Source organism: Lipotes vexillifer, unplaced genomic scaffold (assembly GCF_000442215.2).
Source record: "Lipotes vexillifer unplaced genomic scaffold, Lipotes_vexillifer_v1.1 scaffold418, whole genome shotgun sequence".
NCBI classification, from domain to species: domain Eukaryota; kingdom Metazoa; phylum Chordata; class Mammalia; order Artiodactyla; family Lipotidae; genus Lipotes; species Lipotes vexillifer.
The window spans coordinates 3,607,786-3,629,064 of record NW_006798629.1 but is presented as its reverse complement, the minus strand read 5'-3'; positions in this window follow the sequence as shown (position 1 = coordinate 3,629,064).

Sequence of the window (21,279 nt, the reverse complement as noted above, 5' to 3'; positions counted from 1 at the left end):
CCTGCTGCTGGAACTGGGATGATGGCTCTCACTGCAGTCCCATTGTGCAAAGATCCTGGCACCAAAGAGGAGGAAGCATAGTCAAACCAATTTGGTGGTTTGAAAAAAAGCAAACAGTGCCCATGTGACAAGGAAGGGAACAGCTCTTTGTTCCAATTTTAAAAATACTTGTCCCTGTGAAAAGTATTTCTTTTTTCTTTTTTTAAAATTTTTATTGGGGTATAATTGATTTACAATGTTGTGCCAGTTTCAGATGTACAGCAAAGTGGCTCTGCCATACAAATATATATATCCATTCTTTTCCAGATTCCCTTCCCATATAGGCAATTACAGAGTATTGATGTCCATGTGCTATACGCTAGGTCCTTATTAGTTATCTATTTTATATATAGTAATGAGTATATGTCAATCTCAATCTTCCAATTTTGCCACAGCTCACCCAAGGGATTTCTTTTTTATCTTGTCTATTGTAAATCTTCATCATGGGGTACAAACCAGACATTTAAAAATTATGCCTTTTGACATTTCGTTTGCACATTAGTGGATAATGTCTGCTTTCCTGGTGTTGGTTCTGGGTGAACAAGGGTAAAATGTCATTCAAGTTTATGCTTCCAAGTCAATCTTGAGAACCCCTATCTGCTGTCTCTGTGGTTTGCCCTCAATTTACTTTCTACTTTCCCCAACTCTCTGGAGGAAAATTTGGCCACATTCTTTGTAGTCTTCAGAGAAATGAGAAGAATCCGTAACAGTTCTCACCACTTTATACAGTGTGGCATGTTAAACACATGTGGAGTTTTAAGGATGAGCCAGGACTTACAGAGGTAAGTAAGCTTTGTATTTAAACAGGAATAAATGACTGAGTCACTTGGGATGCAAACCTGTTTGGCAATTCTCAGGAAAGGGCAGATTACTTTTGACAGGTCTAAACAGCCCCAGTAGATAGGATCATTTAACTATATTTAACTAACACTGACAAACGAATGCTTAATTAATGTCTCCCACCCAAATATCCAGGGACTGGCAGGTCACCTTTTCAAACCAAGAGGCAGTTGAAGCTACTTCAGAATTCTCCTTCTTATGCATGATTGTCACGTGCTTGGAAAGGTCTGATGAGGACAGGCTCCACCAAGATCTCCATTGTCCTTGGCTTTCTGGAGTGGGGTGGGATGCTTTCCTAAAATGTGGGTGGGCATTTGGAGGGTCCATTTAGTAGAACACATGCCTATGCTGGGCTGGGCTAGTATTATGTTCGTGATTGATTTATTTATGATTTGAAAGTAAAATAAATAAATAAAAATCAAAACAACCCCTCCCTCCAAAAGCATGAGGTGTTGGAAATTAACACCTGTTAATTTGCAGTTTGTGCAGTACATGAACTGTGTTTATGTACAACTGTTTGGGGTGGTGCCACTTGTGCTTGTTATCTCTTCAATCATCTATGAGTTTCTCACTTTTGAGACTGAAAATAAAGTGTATTTTTATGCCTTACCACTAGGATTTGAGGAGGACCTCCTCCATCCTTAAATCCAGGGACTCATTGTGTGTCTAGCATTGGCAATTCCTAGAGCCAGAGTTGTGACTCTCTCTCTTAGCATCATGCAAACTTTGTGGCCAGGAGCAGGATACAGCCAGGTCAATTGACTCTTCTGGCCATCTAGACTAGAGCTTGAAAATTTCTCATGGGGCCCTCAGTTGGACCAGCTACTTGTTTCTTGGAATTTTTCAAGACTAAAGTACTTTTAAAAAAATTTTTATGGAAATGTAGTTGATTTACAATGTGGTGTTAGTTTCAATTGTACAGTAAAGTGATTCAGTTATATATATATAAATATATATATATTCTTTTTTTTTACATTCTCTTCCTTTATAGGTTACTACAAGTATTGAGTATAGTTCTCTGTGCTCTACAGTAGGTCTTTGTTGGTTATAAGACTAAAGCACTCTTTAAGGTTACATCAACTTATTTCATGTGTGGATCTGTTTTTAAAAAATGATTATGGTCAAGTAGAGTTAATAGTCTGCAAAAAGATGAGCCCCAGTTATACTCCACCACTGAGAACCCCAACTCTCTCTTTTTTATTTCTTAAGTTTTAAAAATTTTAATTTGAAGTATAGTTGAGTTACAATGTTTAAAGTATCCAGCAAAGTGATTCAGTCATATACATATATGTATGTATATATTTATAGGTGTGTGTGTATATACTTTTTCAGATTCTTTTCCATTATAGGTTATTACAAGATTTTGAATACAGTTCCTTGTGTTATATAGTAGGTCTTTGTTGTTTATCTATTTTATATACAGTAGTCTGTATCTGTTAATCCCAAATTCTCAATTTATCTCTCCCCTGCTTTCCACTTTGGTAACCATAGGTTTGTTCTCTATGTCTGTGAGTCTATTTCTGTTTTGTAAATAAGTTCATTTGTATCATTATTTTGGATTCCATATATAAGTGATATCATATGATATTTGTCTTTCTCTGTCTGACTTGATTCACTTAATATGATAATCTTTAGGTCCATCCATGTTGCTGCAAATGGCATTATTTCATTTTTTTTTATGGCTGAAGAGTATTCCATTGTGTATATATACCACATCTTCTTTATCCATTCATCTGTCGATGGACACTTAGATTGCTTCCATGTCTTGGCTATTGTGAATAGTGGTGCTGTGAACACTGGGGTGCGACTCTGTCTTTTGTTTGCTACTGTACAGCCAGCACCTAGAATGGAACCTGCCACATCATAAGTGCTCAATAAATTCTTATTGAAAGAATGAAAGGATAAACTGGGGATGCAGGGTGGGAAGAGGTCCTAGTCAGAGCCCCCTGGCCTCATGGAGCCTGTCAGGAATATGACCTCCTAGACCAGCTGTCCCAGGAAAACATAACAGCCACCAGAGGAAACCCTAGGCATCAGTGCCAGGCTGAGAGATATGACATGAGGACGGAGGGGCAGGAGGGAGTGGCCCAGGCACTCCAACTCACCTGTCAAGTCTCATTTAAATTCCTCAAAGAGGCTTTCTCTGTGCCATGAAGGGCAGGGACCCTTCTCCTTACCATGAAGTTTAGGACTTTATTAGTTCTCTATGGCTGCTGCAAAAAATTACCACAAATCTAGTGTTTAGAAATAATAGAAACTTATCATCTTACTGCCCTGTAAGTCCAGAGTCTGATGCAGACCTCACTGGGTTAAAGCGAAGATTTTAGCAATTTTTCATTTCTGCAGGTCTAGGAGCACATTTATTTACCTCTTTCAGCTTCTAGAAGCCACCTGCATTTCTTAGCTTGTGGTCTTCTCCCCCATCCTCAGGGCCAGTGATGGCAGATGGAATCCTCCTCTCATCATATCACTCCAACCTCCTCTTCTATAGTCAAATATCCTTCTGCCTTCCTTTTACAATTTTAAAGACCTTTGTGATTACATCTGAGCCCACTTAAATAAGCCACAATAATTTTTTCATCTCTAGATTCTTAAGTTAATCACATCTGCAAAGTCCCTTTGGCCATGAACATATTCACAGGTTCAGAGGATTAAGACATGGGCACCGTTTTATGGTGGGGGGCAGTATTATTCAACCTACCACAGGGAGCTTTTGTTATATATTTCCTATAAGCACTCTGCACTTTATAGCATCCTTTATGACATTTGACAAATGTCAATGGCTTAGCTCATTCTGTGACTATTCATTTAATGTCTGTTTGCCCCACTACACAGAAAGACCTATTAGAGCATAGGCAGTGCCTGTTTTGCTTACACTTGTATCCCCAGTGCCTGACACAGTACTTGGTTTATAGTGTCTGATCATTTTTTATTAAGTGAATGAACATCATACCAAATTATTTCATTTATGTTCTAATGCTCTTCTGAGACAGGGTTACCATTCTCATTTTTAGAAGAAGATACTGAGGTTCAGAGATCAAATAACTTCCCAATCCCTTCCTATTCAACACTGCTACTTGGTATCTGAATTGTTTTATATTCTGGTATGCTGTATTTGGTACTAGCTGCCATACCCATGACACGTGTCAGTAGACAGAAAGAAAGCTTCCAAGAAGGGCAGCAGAGATGTCAACAAGTGCTGATGTCACCACCAGGGTCTGATTGAATCTTTTGGCTGGAAATAGTTGAGTGTCTGTGATTTGGTAAGCGTGAGCATTCACTCCCAAACGGGATTTCTTGGTGGGACAGGTTTGTGTCAGCTGCAGCTGGTTAAAAGAGTTTTAATCACACTCTGGTGTCTTTCTGCTATTTCTACACATTAAAAAAAACTCAGTGATTAAAAAAATTTTTTTTTCAAAATCTTCAAGACTCTTATTTTGTTCTTCCGTATATTGGGCTTCTTGACCATTATGTAGTTAGAGTGTTTAGCCATTGGGTCAATCTATGGCAAGAATTTTTTCTGAAGCTCAGCACAAATGGTTGGCCCATAGTAGGTACTCAACAAATATTTTCTGTATTATTTGAATGAATATGGACTGTAGTTGGTGGTCCTTGGTATGTATTAGAGAGTTAGAGTTGTGGGAAAAAAATGGAAATGTCCATTTATTTATGTTGTTGGTCTTTGCCTTATTCCAGGAAGTATTTGACACAGCTGTGCATGTGATGGTGAATTTATGAAATCTAAAACCAAAAACAGGGTCTAAACCAGTTGCTTTTCATGATAATGCATCCATGGCTTCTACAGCAGACAATTCTACTAGCTAACATGTTGAAAAAGGGTAACGCAGTGTGATAGAATGAGATCAGACCTTGGAAGAAGGAGGATTTGAGTTTGTGTTCTTGGATTCAGCACTTACTGACTGAGAACTTGAACAAGTCACTTAACTTATCTGATCCTCAACTTTCATCTATGAAATAAGTATGTGCTTTGAGCTTTAAAATAAATATTTTATGTGGAAAGCATGTAACCCAATGATTAGATTTGAAAATGTTATTTCTCTTTCTCTTTCTTCCATCTTTCAAGGGGTTTAAAAGGACTAACCTTTCTGCCTTGCAAATATTTCTTCAAAGAGCAAGCATTAGCCTAAAATGCCTCATGCCAACATAATAAAAAGAAGTAGGCAATTGATAAATGATAAAGTCTGTGTTACGATAAGTTATTGACCACATGGATGAGGAAATGGCTGAAAACTCCCAATAATCCTGGTGTAATATGCCTTACAAAGTGGAATAGATATGGTCAGCAGGGCTGAGGGCTTTGCCACTGGTGCAGAAGTGCTACAATGTAAAAGGTATAAGAAAGAGGGTTGTATATTCCAAGTCAGAATCAGACAGGAAAGACACATTCAGTTTTATTTACTGACTGTCACTACCCAGCAGGATTTTGATGTGTTTATTGATGTGGTTACCTGTATAAATCAGGATTTGATAAGGTTTTAGGGCCTTTAGGGCCTTTAAATGAGCTCTTTGTCTACATTCCTGAATAGGTGAGCACATGCTTGTGGCACCAAATGAGTTCCTGAGGAAGTAATTACTCACATGGTGAGGTGCATGACAATGAAGAAAGCTGAATCTACTCTCAACTTGTGTGAATGAAAAGCCAAAAAATGCCATCAACTCCTCTGAGTTGAACTTGAAGTCTACAGAGAGATGCCCTTGAACATTAAGAAAGAAAAACAATTGATGAGAACAAATCTTGACCTAAAGAAATGGGATAGACCAGACACTGGGCTTCAAAACTTGACTGCAACCTCATTGAATAAGTTCAGATTTCCAAAGAAAGGATGTGTCATAAGGAGAGAAGCTGGCAACTCAGTAAAAGGACAATTACAGAGGTAAACTTTAGCAGTGCCCATTTGTGCATGCACTGTGGAGGAGCCCAGGAGCTCTGGAATTCTGGCTCCATCAACAGGGCTATCCCTGTTTAAGGTTCTCTCCACCTGCTTCCATTACAGCTCACTTCAGCCCTTCCTCCGATTCTGCGGTCATCAAGCAACCTTCCGACTGTGAGTTTGACCATGATTGCCTCTATAGGGTGGAAGTAGGGACAGGATAATCATGTGATCAGTGGTCTAGTAAATGAGACATACTTTGCATACACATCAATTTCATCACCTTTAGTCCAGCCTTGAGTGATCTTCTCCCAGGAGATGGACTGAATTTGAAGTTGTGTCCATAAAGGTAAACTAACTGACTACCCAACTGACTAATGGCCATTCTGTTAGGCTTCCTAGGACATTGTCAGCCTATTTCCCTGGTAAGCACTCACCACTTGCACACCCTTTTTTGCATTTCTACCTGTGCTGAATTATTCTATTGAGAAAGAGTTGGCAAACTTTTTCTATAAATGATCAGATGGTGAATATTTTAGAGTTTGTGGGCCATTGGTCTCTGGGGCAACTCCTCAACTTTGCCATTGGGGTGAGAAAGCAGCCATAGATGATGTAAAAGTGGCTGTGTGCCAATCAAACTTTATGCATCCTGGTACATGTAAACTAAGAGTACATTTAAAGAACCAGTAAAACAGAAGCACAACCCCAAAATTGTTTTTGAAAGGAAGGATGTGTTAATTTAAGAAAAGCAATAAAATGATTTTTTGGAGGAAACAATCAGAACTTAGCTGGATTTCTTTAATTAAAAAAAATTAAGTACGATTTTGTTTTGATTATATGTGGTACTGATGGATGGAGTTGGGTGTCACTGCCGTGACCTCCTTGGGCCTGAAGGCCTCTAAAGATCTTCACGTAGCTCTGGTGTGGGGATGCCCATCTTCTGTGTGCAGGCCTCACTGCATCTTGGGATTCCGGAGCACTTGATTGCTGCTGCTCTGTGGGCTCTTTCATCATTGCCCCCTTCCACAGGGGTGAAGGAGACCTCATAGCTTCTATCTTGTGTACAGTTATTTTTATACTTGTCTTACTTTACAGGTTCATTCTAGAAGTGTTGAATTCCTTGTCTTTCTCATATTCAGTTTTCTTATGTATAAAGTGAGATCAGAATACATACTTTATAGCTTGTTTTACAGTTTTTCTTTACTTCATGCCCTTGAGGGCATAGGCTTTGTGCCATCTCTCCTCCTCCCCCTAGTGACACCAAGTAGAGGCTCTTGTGTGTAGTAAGTGCTTCGTAAATTTTGAATGAATGCGTGAATTTGATTTAAGGTCTCTGGTCACTTTGTTTTGAACTTCTGCTCTTCCCTCTCTTCGGGTGAAGAGCCCTCTTTCTTTTGTCTTTGGGCCTTGGAGTTCTCAGTTGTGCACTAGACTCACTCAACCCCAGACTTTGTTGGATACCTGTCTACCTGTCTCTGAAACGTGAAGGGAATTTAGGAATTCTGCCAAAACCCTGGGGCTACTTGAATATATGGTACAAGAGCCTGATTGGGATTCCCCATTCTCGTAGTTTCATTTCGAGTAGAAAATAGTGCTACAAAGATAATTTACATAAAATGTACTTAAAAAGAGAGAGATGAGGCATGTTATGAAAGAGGAGTGATGCTTATAGCAAAAAAATGTACTACTCTTTGTAAATTATTTTAACTCCTTGTGAGTTCTTAAAGTTTAAGTGATCTAGGGATAGAACAATATGTCTATATTTCTCTGCTGTGTATATCTGTAATCAAAATGGACTATCTCAGCAGCTGGGGGTACACACATAGTCATATATTTTGCATTTTTCCAAAAAATCATTCAAGAGCTCACCTGCCCAGGTATATCAGGATTCGCCAAAGAAACAGAACTAATTACATACAATATTTCTATATATATATCTATATAGATGTGTGTGTGTGTGTGTGTGTGTATATATATATATATATATATATATATATATATATATATATACATATAGTACAGAAACTGAGAACTCTAGAATGCAAAAAGAGAAGACAGAGGGCTAGTCATTTGAAAAAAAAAAACATGAAAGAGAAAGACAGAGAGAAACAGAGAGAGATTGATTTTAAGGAAATGCCTCCCATGATTGTGGGTTGGCAGGTCAGAAATCCATATGTAGGGCAGGCTAGCATGCTGGAAACTCAGGCAGGATTTCTATATTAGAGTTTTGCACCAGAATTCTTTATTCTCCAAGAAACGTCAGTTTTTGCTCTTAAGCCCTTCAACTAATTAGACGGGATATGGGCCCACCCAGATTCTCGAGAGTAATCTCGTTTACTTAAAGTCAACTGATTGTAAATGTTAATTGCATCTACAAAATACCTTCCTAGCAACATCTTAGACTGGTGTTTGACCAAACAGCTGGGCACTATAGCCTAAAGCAGTCGATACATAACATTTACTATCACACCAGGTTAGGAGAAAATCCAGCAATTGCTCTTCAGGCCAACTGCTCCCCCAAATTGTCAGGGCTTCCTGCTACTTACACTCTCAAAAGAGTTCATCTTGCTTCCAAACCACACCTTGAAGAGCACTGGGAAGGTCTCCTGGACCTCTACCTGGTCTCTCTTTTAACAGATATGTTTCTTCTGCTGCAGCCACACAGTCTGCTAGTTGAAAACTCCTTCACTTGCTTCCCACTTCAGTGCAGTGCTATCCCATGCTTGCATATTGGGATTATAGCTCTTTTAGCTTACACTCACCTGCTGGATCATTGCCCCAGAGCATCACTTTTATGCCTAAGGATTCTGCAGCTGCAGAAAGATGCTGCATTTTCACATGAGACACCTAATTCCAGACATTATTTCAGCATTTAGTCTAACATCTCATTTTTATCACCTTCATTTTCACAGACCTCAGTTGCTAAGTTAATCGTTTGCAGAGGTTCTTACAATACCCAATTTCCAGAGAGAAGGGACTATTTTCTTCCAGAAAGCTTCTTGCCCTTTAAGCCACTATACCAACCTCCTTCCCAATTCTGAGCTCAGTATCCTATGTTGGGAAGGCAGCTGTAAAAGTATCTGCTGCACCAGGACAAGGGGGAACTCCCAGCCTTATGTTTGAATATGGTTGAACAAAGACCACTTTTGTATTTAGAGAAGAGTCAAAGATCTTCTTCCACCTAATTTATGGGTATAAATCTTGGCTGGTGGCTTCTTCTGCAAAGGTTTAAATTTCATCTCAATAGGAATGTGCAGAAATATAATTACTGTGTGCATATAATAAGTATTGTTAATCTATTTTTGTATTATATACTTTCTAACATCATGAATCCTCTTCTATAGTCTCAGAATATAGTAACCCTCATAGGAAGAGTTGGTGTTTTGATGCCATCTCATTATGGGACATTTTACTGTTCCAAGTTTCAATGTGGAACTCTGTTTATAAATAATAGACACAAGGATTTCCTACTTCTAAATTGCCCCAACATAATCTATAAATTTGATTCACCTCAGTTAATGGAGTCTCTTTCCTAGCCAGATTGTTCTTTGTGTGTCATTATTTTGAAGTTTGTTGAAATCCTTGTGCCTCATGAAAGAGCCATGAAATTTCTAACTTAGGTGTTTCATCCTGTTGTCCTTGACTAAATTTTCTTTGTAGCCTAGTTAAAACCTGGACACCTGGGAGCTTAAATTACCCCTGTATGATATTAGTATATTAGCTACCTATAAAAATGAAATTTATATGAGGCATCTGTTTACAATGAGCATCCCATAAAACTGTGGCAGAGAATTCAAAGGAAAGGGTTTTCAAATGAAGGTTTCATAGCCAAGAGCAAAAGGCTCTTAAGAGTGGCATGTAGATAACTAATTTCTATTTTACATATTCAAAAGAATTTTTAATAGACAAAGGACCTCTCCCCACCCCAAAAGGGCAGTCTAGAATATATAATAGATTTCAAGAATCCTTCTATGCTTATATTAGGTGTTTCAGTGCTGTTTATTCTATAACTATTACTGGTTCCAAGAGCAAATAAAGGAACAGAGTATAAAACATTAATCTGCTGACATGTCATTGAGGGCTTGGCGAGCAGTCCCTGATTCACAGGTGATTCCAATTTTTATCCAAGAGGGAGAGATTATATCAAGTTAGTGAGTACAAGTAATGGAGAGACCTAGAGTTGTATACAAGAGCAGGTCCCACACTACTAAGAGGTATGTTAAAAGAAATTGTTTTGAAAGTCAACAGTAGTAATCAGGTATCCAGGCTAATCCACCCTCTCTAGCATTCTTTGGTTGCAATTATATATATATAGAGAGAGAGAGCCAGTAGCTGTGCTTAATTTAATCCAAAGAAATAAAAGGAGAGAAAAGGAATCAATTTTCAAGCCATGTGATAACTCATAGATATAAAGAAAGAGCTGAAAAATCGGAGTCTTGGAATGGACAGGGACCAGGGCAACCTGGAAGTTGTACTCAAAGTATTTAGCAACAGATACAATGTGGATACAGATGAAATGGAATGGCTGAATGTGTGAAGCACAGGTACAGTCATAGTAGAGCATACTGAGAAGATGGGTCTGAATCTGGGAGGCAGGATCCATTAGATGGTCTCTTAAGGGAATTCCCATGGCAAACAGCCCTTTCCCCTCCTGGTGTTGCTTCCTTCAAGAGGAAGAGTTGATTAGTCGTCCTTGGATTTTTGCTTACAGCATACCAAGAGCAGGACAAAACAACTAGATCTATATTCCACCAAGTGTGTAGGTGACAATGGAGTGACAGTTTCCAGGTGAAAACCAAGGGACTACTATCAGAAAATGGAGATTGGGCACTGGGTAGACAAAACCAACAGATGCTTTTTATATCACTGAATCCTATGGAAGCGTCAGTAGTTGCAATGGAGTTAACAGGTTCCTTCCCACTCAGGTAAATCACCTACTGTCACACATTTAGGACTCTTCTTCTCACTTACTTAGTCACATTCCTATTCCTCTAGTCACAGCATTTCTTCCAGTCTTTCTCTTCTCCTTTCCATTGTATTTCAACTGTAATGAGAATTTCATAGATTTGAGGTGTGTGGGAAGTCTTAAGCTAAGCATATAAGCATCACCACGACTGTTTCTCTGGGAAAAGGTGTTGGTGTTGTATCGAGAAGGGAATGTGGCATTTCTGGGAGAGTATGTGTCTCTTGGTGCAGGTGCAATGTACCCAAAGTGGTTAGAGGCAAACATGGTAACTCTCCTTGGTGTTTTTCCTTGAAGTAATTTGGCTGACTGGAATGTAGTAAAAAGGAGATCCCCCAAACGGAGAAAGACTTTTCTTTGTATTTTTTTGGGCAGAGGCTAAACTTGTCACTTATATTCACAGGTACTTAGAAGTTGGGAAGTATCAATAGATAAATATTGACAGCCAAGATTACCTAGTGTAAGAAAGGGCTCATAGGAAGTACAGATAATACCAGCTACCAAGCGACAGCCTGGTTCCAGGAGCTTGCCACACATAACATCAATATTCAATCATGCTACAATTTTTTCCATATCAAAAAGCCTTCAATTAATCCCACTTCTCACAGCAGCTACCACTTTATTTTTTCCTCTTTACCACAAAACTCCTTGAACAGAAGCATCTATTCTCTATCAGAAATTTCTCCTCTTATCTCTTGAACTCGGCACAGTTAGGCTTCCTCCACCATTGTCACAACTCCACCAAAACTGCTCTTGTCAAATCAGCCATGATCTTTATGTTGTCAAATCAGTTCTCAGTCTTCTGCTTACATGACATATTGGCAACATTTGTAACCATTGATCACTCCTTTCTTTTAGATTCTCCTTCTTGACTTGGCTTCCAGGTGTGCTCCCTGGGCTTTCCCTCATCTCACTGGTCGCTGGTCTGTTTTCCTAGTCTTTAGTTTTCTGACCCTTTTTAGTTTCATTCACTTGCCTGTTGATCTCATCCAGTCTCACAGTTTTAGATATCTCTAAGTGCTGATGACTCCTGAATTGAAACACCCAACCCAGACCCCCTTTTTGAGCTTTAGATTCATAGATCCAACCACCCACTGGACATCTTTCCTTTACATATAATAGACATCTGAGGATTGTCATGCCTAAATTGAATTCCTGATCTCTCTGCCCCGAAACTTGCTCAACGCATAGCCTTCCCCATCTCAGCCAATGGAAATTCTAATTTCTCAGTTACCCAGCCCAGAATCTGGAGATCTCCCTCTACTCCTATGTTTCACACTTAATATTCAATTCATCAGGAAATCTTGTAGGTTTTCATTCAACTTAGATCCACACTTTCACAACTAATTTTCTTTAAAACTATACTGCAACAAAGTTTTCTACAGGAAGGAAGGAAGGAACTACGAATTTTGAAGATTTTTTCTTTTTCTACTATTTCTGATGAGGGCATTAAAGGAGGTGGGGGAGAGAAAAGATCAGATCTCATTCAGAACTCAAGTAGTAAGGTGGATGGATGGCCATGAATTTGTTTCACATTTGCTTTGTGGCTTTCCTTCTCTCTCTCTCTCTCTCTCTCTCCCTCTCTCTTTCTGATTCTCAGCTCTAGGTGACATTGTGGTAGCCACACTGCACATCTTCACCTGCTCTGTCATCTCTGAATTTAGGTTGTACTTTTTGGTATCAGCCCCAGTGATCTTCTTTCTTTCTCTTTCTTGCCTTTGCACCTCTTTGCTCACTCACTTCCTGACAAAATAAAACTGATTTTCATTCTGAAACTGTATTTAACCCTCTTCAGTGCTGCCAGTAATTCAAAACCAATAATTCCCCAGGCTGCTTATATTCAAGGAACTTTATTAAATTTCCAAATTACTATAATGATTTTCTTTGAGAAAGCTAAAAGAAACTTTCTCACTGTGTTTCTGCATATGGACCTGGCACTTTATAGCATCTTCCACCATCTTTGCAAACTCTTAATCTCTCCATAGATCTATGGCAATTACTATTCTCAGTTTATTTCCTGGCAGTGAACTTGATAACCAAAAACTCCCTTCATTGTGGAGGCCCAGGGAAACTTAAAAAATAGTCACTTTGTTGAATGGAAAAAAAATGACGTTTTGGACAGAATTGGGTTAAGGGTTAGATTTGAAAATTTACTCTCTTTTTAAATTACTGCCATAACAGTTATAGTAGGTCTGACTGAAATTCCAGTTCTGTGAGAACATTTCTATATTGTACATTTAAACAAACCATAAGTCATGGACATTAAGGTGTGTTGTAGCTATCAGCATGTTACCTGAGCCAGTGAGACTATTTCTTCACATTTTATATTAATACTGGTTCTCATTTAGCTAGACATGTTTTGAGTCTTTAAAATTTGACTATGTATGCAGAACTGAACAACCAAAAATACACAAAACTTCTAAAATTAATAGTTAATCTCACCTTGAAATATGTATAGAATTTCAGTGCTCCTTGGAGTACAGAATCATTTAGAACAAAACAATTAGGAAAATAATAATTATTATAAATATTAGTTACACCATGCTCAACAATTTTTAAATGGTTTTACATAATTATTTTACTTAATTTTTATAATAACCTTGGGAAGTATATTTGACAGATTTTATTAATTTCCTCATTTTACCAGTGATAAAATTAAGGATAAATGATGTAAATAGCAAGCCTAAGTTCACACAGCTGTAAGTAGCAAAGATGGACACAAATATATCTGTTCTTAACTTAAAATTCGATCATCTTACTGTTACATAAAATTGACATTTTTATGAACCAAAATAAAACTGGGCATTAAATAAATAATAGTAATAACAAATTAGAATAAATAATAATTATTATAATAAATATTACTTCTCCAAGGCTAGAAAATCCAGACATGAACATTAATCTTTTGGAAAGACTGACTGCAAATGGACATGAAGTTTTATTCCTATAGACTAAGCATGAAAGTAGACAAACCAATAAAGAATGGTCATAGCAACCAAGAGGGGAGAGTGGGGGCAGGGGTGGCAAATATTACTTCTCCAAGGCTAGAAAATCCAGACATGAACATTAATCTTTTGGAAAGACTGACTGCAAATGGACATGAAGTTTTATTCCTATAGACTAAGCATGAAAGTAGACAAACCAATAAAGAATGGTCATAGCAACCAAGAGGGGAGAGTGGGGGCAGGGGTGGCAGTGGGATGAACTCTACTCCTATGTTTCACACTTAATATTCAATTCATCAGGAAATCTTGTAGGTTTTCATTCAACTTAGATCCACACTTTCACAACTAATTTTCTTTAAAACTATACTGCAACAAAGTTTTCTACAGGAAGGAAGGAAGGAACTACGAATTTTGAAGATTTTTTCTTTTTCTACTATTTCTGATGAGGGCATTAAAGGAGGTGGGGGAGAGAAAAGATCAGATCTCATTCAGAACTCAAGTAGTAAGGTGGATGGATGGCCATGAATTTGTTTCACATTTGCTTTGTGGCTTTCCTTCTCTCTCTCTCTCTCTCTCTCTCCCTCTCTCTTTCTGATTCTCAGCTCTAGGTGACATTGTGGTAGCCACACTGCACATCTTCACCTGCTCTGTCATCTCTGAATTTAGGTTGTACTTTTTGGTATCAGCCCCAGTGATCTTCTTTCTTTCTCTTTCTTGCCTTTGCACCTCTTTGCTCACTCACTTCCTGACAAAATAAAACTGATTTTCATTCTGAAACTGTATTTAACCCTCTTCAGTGCTGCCAGTAATTCAAAACCAATAATTCCCCAGGCTGCTTATATTCAAGGAACTTTATTAAATTTCCAAATTACTATAATGATTTTCTTTGAGAAAGCTAAAAGAAACTTTCTCACTGTGTTTCTGCATATGGACCTGGCACTTTATAGCATCTTCCACCATCTTTGCAAACTCTTAATCTCTCCATAGATCTATGGCAATTACTATTCTCAGTTTATTTCCTGGCAGTGAACTTGATAACCAAAAACTCCCTTCATTGTGGAGGCCCAGGGAAACTTAAAAAATAGTCACTTTGTTGAATGGAAAAAAAATGACGTTTTGGACAGAATTGGGTTAAGGGTTAGATTTGAAAATTTACTCTCTTTTTAAATTACTGCCATAACAGTTATAGTAGGTCTGACTGAAATTCCAGTTCTGTGAGAACATTTCTATATTGTACATTTAAACAAACCATAAGTCATGGACATTAAGGTGTGTTGTAGCTATCAGCATGTTACCTGAGCCAGTGAGACTATTTCTTCACATTTTATATTAATACTGGTTCTCATTTAGCTAGACATGTTTTGAGTCTTTAAAATTTGACTATGTATGCAGAACTGAACAACCAAAAATACACAAAACTTCTAAAATTAATAGTTAATCTCACCTTGAAATATGTATAGAATTTCAGTGCTCCTTGGAGTACAGAATCATTTAGAACAAAACAATTAGGAAAATAATAATTATTATAAATATTAGTTACACCATGCTCAACAATTTTTAAATGGTTTTACATAATTATTTTACTTAATTTTTATAATAACCTTGGGAAGTATATTTGACAGATTTTATTAATTTCCTCATTTTACCAGTGATAAAATTAAGGATAAATGATGTAAATAGCAAGCCTAAGTTCACACAGCTGTAAGTAGCAAAGATGGACACAAATATATCTGTTCTTAACTTAAAATTCGATCATCTTACTGTTACATAAAATTGACATTTTTATGAACCAAAATAAAACTGGGCATTAAATAAATAATAGTAATAACAAATTAGAATAAATAATAATTATTATAATAAATATTACTTCTCCAAGGCTAGAAAATCCAGACATGAACATTAATCTTTTGGAAAGACTGACTGCAAATGGACATGAAGTTTTATTCCTATAGACTAAGCATGAAAGTAGACAAACCAATAAAGAATGGTCATAGCAACCAAGAGGGGAGAGTGGGGGCAGGGGTGGCAGTGGGATGAATTGGGAGATTGGGATTGACATACATACACTAATATGTATAAAATAGATAACTAATAAGAACCTGCTATATAAAAAATAAATAAATAAACTAAAATTCAAAAAAATAATATTTTGGAAAAATAACAAGGACTATCAAGAATATCAACTGTGCTTTCTGACCATCTTGTGAGGGATTCTGACTCTTTCTTTAAGTAATACACTAGTAATGTCAGCAGATGACAAGGTGTTTGCATTTTCTGAGTTTTGTGAGTTAAAATTACATTTAAGATTCTGAAAATTTAAAGATACATTTAAAAATTTTTAAATAATTATCAGCTCAACACATAAACTCTTGTTAAAAAAAAAAGGAATGGTCATAAGTTTTTTTTTTTTAATAGATTGAGAAAAGATGAGCTCATGCTTCTTTGGCCTTTGGAAGAAGAAGAGAAATTACATTTTCCCCATGGCTAGCAAAACTGCTGAAAATGGATGAGTCGCCAATTTTGATAAGATCCATGAATGGTATCATAATTTGCAGTGGTTCATCTGTAATTTTTTTTTTTCCCTTTACAAAATAAGGTCTGAAACAAAACCAAAGCCATAGGAAAAAGGTAACAACTGGCAATTTTATCTCTTTTGTGTGTGTGTATGTGTGAAATGGAACTTACGATAGATTTAGAATACATTTGATTCTAGCACAGTAAGCAGTCTTAAAGATCATCTGGTCTACCCCCTCACGGCTCTTCCTCCAGATTCTAAGGTTGACCAAAATGAGGGCTCAGGGAGGGTCCTTCAACTAGTTCATGGTAAATATAGGACCAAAATCCAATTCTTGTGCTGTTACATTAATTATCCTTGTGATACAATATTCCTTTTCTGTGACTTATTTTAAAAAATAAGAAAAAGTAGCTGTTTCCCTTCACTATATGATGGGTCTTTCTTATTGTTTACTAAACATTATTAGTCATTCTTCTTTAACTGGTACATAATTTGGCATTATAGTTTATAGATAAAAGTATCTTTCCCAACACTATAAATTGTTTCATACCATGATGCTTTATTCTTTTTCTTGTGCCTGCATTTCTTAGTAAAACTAAAATACCATCCTCAAGTGAACATCGAATCCTCAGGTGTTTAACCCTATAGCACATACATTTGTAGGTTGTATTTTAAAGAGTTCTCTCTTTATTAAATTTACAGGTAAAATAAGTTCTGAATCCTTCAGAATTTTAAAAAAGAAAATTTGAAGATTGAAATGATAAAGACAATAGTACTGTTTTGTTTTTCTTGCTACCTTTTGGGCACCATTTAGCCAAAGATCTGGAGGAATCTTTCTGACCTCTGGAGATTTTTGTTGTAGCAAAATTTCTCAAATGAGCTGCTCTGTTGGGATTTCAAGTTACCTGTTTAATTGCATTTTTGAGCAAGTTAGTATCTGTTTTCATCATGTTTGGGAATATTGTTTTAGACAGAGGCATGTCTTAGTCAATGCTTAGGAACTGCAGACACTCTGGATTTGTGCACACATGCCAGTTATTTGCTCTCTGCCTACCGCCTCTGTTCTCTGTAATAAGAAGGGATAAGAGGAAATGAGAAAATAACAGTGAAGGTGACTTTTTTCTTCTTTTTCCCTTCTTATTTGGTTTGTGACTTTTAAGAATGAAAGCTCTTTGTAATCATCTATCTTGCCTTTCTGGACAGTTCATTCAGCACTAAGAATCCTTTGGATGTCCAAAGGCTGACAATGACAGTAATATAATAATACTAATAATTACTTCTCTATAACTCTGCAGCAAAGCAAATCCTCAACTCCAAATTTCTATTGGTTCGAGTTTTGGACCCAGGTTTGGAACTGTTAATATTTATTGACTCATTCAACTTAATTGACTCCCTCAAGTTTTAAATATCTTTCTTTTCTGGCTCATGTGGAAAAGATTAGGAAACCTCTTATCGATGCTTATTCATAACTACCATATGTGGTGCTAAATTATTATGAGAAATCGAGCAGAGCATGGGCAGTGAATAGTAATTAGCTGCTTAAAATCTCTTCATTTTTGGATGCCAGTGTTACCTTGACAAACATGTCTTTTCTTTCATTGAGGGGCTGACAAGGTGGTGAAATATAAGAGCAGAGAAAATGCGGATTGGTGAGAAAGATGTTTCTTTGGGCCAAACAACATAAGAGAAAGTTGCAAGCATGAAATAGAGGTTCATAAAGGAAACTCAGGAGGCTGTCATGATCTGTTCACATCATGGCCCGTAGCTAGCCATGGCTTCAGCACTTCTAGAAATATACATTTTAAAAACGCTAACATGAAAAGTCAATAATTTGTACTATGAAACCCAAGATGCTGGTAGGAGGAAGACACTGTGTAATGTATTGTGACAGTGAACACCTACATCAGACCTCCTGGCTTCCCAGGATTGGACCCAAGCCTAAGTCCTCAATCTCTGAGGGACAAGAACAGTGCTGTTTCAGTCAGGATCTGGGCAAGATAGAAATAGTACACTCAGGTAAGGTAACTGAGAAGCATTTAGTAAAGGAACTCTTTATGGCGGTATGGACAGGTTTAAAGGAAACCAGTGAGGGGTTCACTACCCAAGAATTAGCAATGCTGGCAAGCCATGGCTACCCTTAGATCTTAAGGGACAAATAGAGGAAATGGTTAGGGGAGCCCAGAGACAGCTTGTGTGGCGGTAGAAAATGTCTACATGAGAAGAACTGTGGCTTGTTAAAGAGGATGAAACAAAATTGTGGTGACCCAACAAGGATGGAGCCAAGGAACTCCAATCTCCCTGTGGTATGCCTATTGGTCAAACTCAACTTAAAGTCAGAGGACAAGGGAATCAATTGATACAGTCTGTACAGTTCAGCCTCCTGGGACACAGACCAGGATCTATGGACCTGAGGGGCAAAGATGGTATGTCCAGACCAGCTCAAGAAAGCTCTGAAGGAGGTGGTGAGTTCCAATGCAGGCGGAGTGCTTGGACAACTCAGATCCTTCAAAGTTTTAAGCTATGGCAAGGCAGTGGACTTTAGTAATTGAGAGGACAGGATCAGTTAACTCCTAAAGCCTTCAGTGACTCCTTTTCAGGTAAGATTTACCCAGGCTAAGGATAGTGCAAGGTAGGCAGGCATGCTATGTAGGAGAGGGGTCCACAAATTTTAGAATTACCTATTCCATATATTTCCCTGCTATAGGTGCTGGATTGTATAATGACAAAGACCCCCACCCCCCAATGGCTGCTGTTTATGCCCAGAACATTTCCATATTCACCAGTATTCTGTATTCTGCTTTATATTGATTATTTATTATATCAAATTTTAAATAAAAGAGTGTACAGCACTGTTGAGTCAGTTTTACTTGTGTGCCTTAAAAACACAAACAAAACTAACCAATTAATAGTTAAAAAGGCTATAATGTTACTGAATAGTTTTTACAGCTCTGATAGTAAAACTCAAAGATGAAATATAAAACGTACAAGCTGTATTATTGGTAATGGATTTTTTATGCTAGACTAAAATCTAACAAACAAATATAATAACTATATGATACATGGAATACAATCATTAAGGTGGGAAATGAAAATAGTGATGTAATGGCTGCTAAGAATACTCTCCTCCAAATATTAGAGTACTTCTGATAGTTTCACCAATGTTTATAGTAACAATTATTTTCATTCATGACAATTAAATAAAATTTAAATTTTTGGCTTTCTTGGTTCACACTAATATTTACTCCTAGATGCCCAGGTGAGTTCCCTGCTGAAGGTAGAAGTCACATATCCCTAAATCAATGAGAAATTTATGTCTTTTATCAAGTAAAACATGTACTAGAGGACACAGTTCAGAACAGTCACTAATACAGAGGTGATTAGGACAATGCTGTGGTAATGCCTCAAATGATCTTATAATTAGTAAGAACTAAAATGTTACACCTCTTATCTTTCAGGTTATACTGAAGAATTTTCTGAAGAGTCATTTGAGTTTCTGTCAGATGTTAAAGTTTGTCATTTGCAAAGAGTACACGCTTGTCTCCATTTCTAGAAACATCCAGCCCTGTTTAAAGGAAAAGCAGGGTGAGCATGAGTTTGGGATACTACCGAGAGTCTGAAGTTCAACATGGAGATCTCATAGGTCAAGTCATTGAGGCTGATCAAAAGCGAACCTTGAAATAATGATGAAGGTGGTGCTCATGGGAAGTAGATGTCAGTGACACTCATAGATGGGAAGAATGATAGAGGAGCAGAAACTCAAAGGAGTGTCTCAAGTGCATAGAGGTGGGGGGACACACCAAGGATACACATTGGCTGGCAAGAAAGCAGTCATTGGGAAAGACACTGAGTGTCCATGTTTGTTTTCTCCTGGTCTCCTTGAAGACCAGAGGACTAATTCTTGCATGTAGACTCAGCAGAGTCTTTTAGGTTATCATGGGAACTAAGAGAAATTCTTCATCATTGTTCTTAAAAAAAAAAGAAAAGAAAACTGTGTTATATCGATGCCATTTCCCTAGAGTAATGCTCTGTCCTGGTCCCATACACTGAGGAGAGAGCAGAAGTTGCCCTTTGGCTCATTCTCTCTTTCTCTTTCCATTTGCTAATGAAGTCTTGCTCTTCGTTATCTCTCTCTACAAACTCTTCATTTTTGGCTCTTTTCCTTGATTCCCAAAGAAGCCACTACCTTGTAACACATACTCTTAGCATCTCCCACTGCTGAGCACATGTAATCATTATTTCCTCCTTTAATATTATTTTGCTGGTGTCTGGAAGGAGCAGAGACAGACACTGAATTGGTTTGATGTGTTAACTTCGCTAAGTCATGGTACCAAGATATTTTGTCCAACGTGTCTGGATGTTTCTGTGAAGGTATTTTTAGGTGGGATTAACATTTAAATCAGCAGAAGTTGCGTAAAGAAGATTACCTTCCATAATGTGTATAGGCCTCATCCAGTCAGCTGAAGGTCTTAAGAAAACAGACCAGGAACTCTGCCAACAAACTGCCTTTGGACTCAAATTACAACATCAATGTTTCTCTGGGTCTCCAGTCTGCCAGCCTACCCTGCAGATTTTAGACTTGACAACCTCCACAATTACATGAGTCAATTCCTTAAAAATAAATCTCACTCTTGATAGATCTATATCTATAGCCTTTTGGTTCTGTTTATCTAGAGAGCCCTAATACAATCGCATATGTTCCCATGCCTCCAGGTTTAACTGGAAGTCACACTTTACCTTCCTTTAGCATGATAAAAATGTCAATTCTCCTTCAATTTTTCACATTTGCATGTATTCACAGATCCCTTTTTCTTACATAAAAGGTGGCATATTTATTGGTTCTTACCTTCTTTAACCTAAAAACGTGTCCTGAATATCACTCCATCTCAGCATTCAGCATATAGTGATTTTTCTTTCTTTTTATGACTACCTAGTATAGTACTCCATTGTGTGGATGTCTCCTAAAAATGGACCTTTCAATATTTTAAAAATTTCTGCAAGGAATGACTTTTGTACAAAAATAGGGGTTTTTTTTGTGATATATATATATATATATATATATATATATATATATATATATATATATAT